The following is a 3429-nucleotide window of genomic DNA, read 5'->3' as shown; positions in this document are numbered from 1 at the left end:
TGAATAACTCTTATAATGATCATCAGTTGGATATGTACAGCTGTTCCATGTTATGATTGAAGTAGTATTATCTGAAGGTAATCCATTTTATCAATGCAACACTCTGAAATGAGAATTGTATCACTGTATTGTCTGTTCTGTTTTTGTGTCCTTACGATATGAGCGCTATCCTGAGATTCCAACATGGTCTGAGTCCAGTTAATCCAGCCTGTAATTCAAACAAGTGATCATCATTTTCAACCCAAACATCTCCCATAATTGCTCTTTCTTTCTTGAGCTAGTAAGCTTCACTCAGCCAAGGTAACTGTAGTATTTACTTTGTATTCATCTTAATGCTTTATTATTATTATTATTATTATTATTATTATTATTTTAATTCTGCTTAAATTTTCAGTTTTGAGAGATTTATTTTTAACTGACATTTAATCCCATAATCTAATTTCAGTCATTCTAAGCCATCCAAATCATAATGGATGCTTCCAAACATTATAGGAAACCTCTACAAAGACTGCCTGCATCCATCCATTTGTCTCTTAATATCACAATTAAGTCAATAGAACAACACAAAATTGGTAAGTAGACTGAGTTGTGCATGATTACACAAGCAGAATAAAGGCATGGTTAAATTCATCAACTATATGCAAGCAAATCTGCAAGTCATCTTTTTAGACGTATGAAATGCACAAGTCAGTATTTCTCCCATACAAGAGAATCTGTACTCCATCCAACACATAATTATGTACCTCAATAACTTTCTTAATGAAGAAAATAACTGATGAAAATGTAAATATAGTAGTGCCAGAATAAAACTGACTAATTTGTTCAGGCATGGTTTCACCTAATAGCAATATCTTTTCAGGTTTGTGCATCAAGTCTCACTAACTACTGTCAAAGGTAAGTGTGCAGATGTCTACATATTTCACTAAATGTTTCAGATGTGCAAACACTTTATCAAGCTGTTAATGTTCCATGAATGTATTTTCAGATTTCTGCAATATGCTACATATTTGAAACTTCCTCCTTATCCTATATTAGATTTTTTTCTTCGCCATGAACTGTTTTTATGAAGAGGCACACAACCAATCAAAAGGTAAATTCATATATCTGCAATACTCGAATTGATTCATTTCTTAAAGCAGTCTTTCACCTGTTGATACTTTTTCAGGTTTGTGCAATACGTTACACTTCAAACTTCCACCTTATCCATTATGATTCTCTGTTCCACGGACTGTTTTTATGAAGAGGCACACAACCAATCAAAAGGTAAATTCATATATCTGCAATACTCTAATTGATTCATTTCTTAAAGCAGTCTTTCACCTGTTGATACTTTTTCAGGTTTGTGCAATACGTTACACTTCAAACTTCCACCTTATCCATTATGATTCTCTGTTCCACGGACTGTTTTTATGAAGAGGCACACAACCAATCAAAAGGTAAATTTATATATCTGCAATACTCGAATTGACCCATTTCTTACAGCAGTCTTTCACCTGTTGATACTTTTTCAGGTTTGTGCAATACGTTACACTTCAAACTTCCACCTTATCCATTATGATTCTCTGTTCCACGGACTGTTTTTATGAAGAGGCACACAACCAATCAAAAGGTAAATTCATATATCTGCAATACTTGAATTGACCCATTTCTTACAGCAGTCTTTCACCTGTTGATACTTTTTTCAGGTTTGTGCAATACGTTACACTTCAAACTTCCACCTTATCCATTATGATTCTCTGTTCCACGGACTGTTTTTATGAAGAGGCACACAACCAATCAAAAGGTAAATTCATATATCTGCAATACTCGAATTGACCCATTTCTTACAGCAGTCTTTCACCTGTTGATACTTTTTCAGGTTTGTGCAATACGTTACACTTCAAACTTCCACCTTATCCATTATGATTCTCTGTTCCACGGACTGTTTTTATGAAGAGGCACACAACCAATCAAAAGGTAAATTCATATATCTGCAATACTTGAATTGACCCATTTCTTACAGCAGTCTTTCACCTGTTGATATGTTTTTCAGGTTTGTGCATGAAAACCCAATATCTACTGTCCACTGTTCCCAAGAGGTGAGTATACAACATACATAGAAATCTGTACAATGTTTCAGTTGTGTAAACCATATCAATCAGTTAATGTTCCATGACTGTATTTTCAGATTTCTGCAATATGCTACATATGTGAAACTTCCTCCTTCAGTATTGGATTCTCCACTCCATGAACTGTTTTTATGGAGAGGCACACAACCAATACAACGGTACGTTGAATTGTATGTGTGCAAAGCCTGAATTTACCCATTTGCATGGTTTCACTGAATAAATGTACATCTTCTGGTTTGTGCATCACAACTAAATATCTACGGTCAAAAGTTGAGTGGAGAGTAATGTCTACGTAAATTACAAAATGTTTAAGTGGTGCAAACTCTAATCAACTTGTTAATGTTCCTTGAATGTATCTTCAGATTTCTGCAATAGCTACAGTTGAAACTTCTTCCGTATCCATTAAATGATTCTCCACTCTATGAACCCTTTTTATGAAGAACACAACTGAAAAAAGGTAGGATCTATTATCCTTTGTGCTTCTTAATCAGAAGTTGATACTAATTTGACTTAACTTTTCTTCTCTTTCTTACAGTGAATACAAAATCATTGTTCAAGTATCTTCAGAAATAGTCCCGGCGAAATTCTAAACTGATGCAGGCAGTCAATAGTCAAAGATCTCACAAATGCATAACCACAAAAGTAACACAATTCTATATGAAATGTTGTATGGATGGCTTGTAATATATTTGGTCTATGTACAGCAAATTTAGATGCCAGCCAAAGGAGGATGGCTTGCCCCTGCTGAGTCTGGTTCCTCCCAAGGTTTCTCCCTATACCTCCGCTGATGATCCTCTTCACTAATTTAGGGAGTTTTTCCTTGCCACTGTTGCCTTCTGGCTTGCTCACTGGGGTTTTAAGGCACAATATTTTCAATGTAAAGTGTTTGTAAAGAAAAATAAATACATGATGAATTAGAATATACTTTTGTCCTTGCTTTCATGAAGTTTAATGTAGTCTATCAATGTCCTTTTTTGTTTACTGATCTACATTAGATGTTCTGAGTAGAATTTGTGTGTGTGTGTGTATATGTATGTGTTTTAATTGACATCTCTGAGCACAAATCATATCACACTGGGTTACATAGAGAATACATGATAATGGATAACCTGAATGCAAAAAAAAGACTATCATTTTATTTCATTGTACTATTAAACCTGGAATTGGCGAAAATGGTTAAAGTATATTTAGTGTACACAACAGAAGTATTCATGCTGTAAGGCAGTGATCCTCAAATCTGGCTCGCAAGATCCACTTTCCTGCAGAGTTTAGCTAGAAAATCACAAGTAGGTTTGTTTGATTAGGGTTGATCCCATTTAAG

General features: G+C 34.6%; 1 long non-coding RNA gene across 3 annotated transcripts; it reads left to right on the top strand.

Moving 5' to 3' along the window:
- The first annotated feature begins 265 nt into the window (after positions 1 to 265).
- On the top strand, positions 266 to 3031 carry LOC113074673 (uncharacterized). Of its 3 annotated transcripts, none has more exons than XR_003280691.1 (13): positions 266 to 300; positions 446 to 572; positions 860 to 894; positions 1036 to 1090; positions 1166 to 1263; positions 1339 to 1436; positions 1512 to 1609; positions 1686 to 1783; positions 1859 to 1956; positions 2033 to 2078; positions 2168 to 2266; positions 2471 to 2565; positions 2644 to 3031. It is a non-coding gene; the product is annotated as an uncharacterized LOC113074673 (long non-coding RNA). The 3 variants fall into 3 exon arrangements; XR_003280690.1 differs by having other exon boundaries at positions 986 to 1090; XR_003280692.1 differs by lacking the exon at positions 2471 to 2565 and having other exon boundaries at positions 986 to 1090.
- Positions 3032 to 3429: the final 398 nt, after the last annotated feature.

This window comes from Carassius auratus, unplaced genomic scaffold (assembly GCF_003368295.1).
Source record: "Carassius auratus strain Wakin unplaced genomic scaffold, ASM336829v1 scaf_tig00015344, whole genome shotgun sequence".
Classification (NCBI taxonomy): domain Eukaryota; kingdom Metazoa; phylum Chordata; class Actinopteri; order Cypriniformes; family Cyprinidae; genus Carassius; species Carassius auratus.
This window is presented reverse-complemented; position numbering and strand designations above follow the sequence as displayed.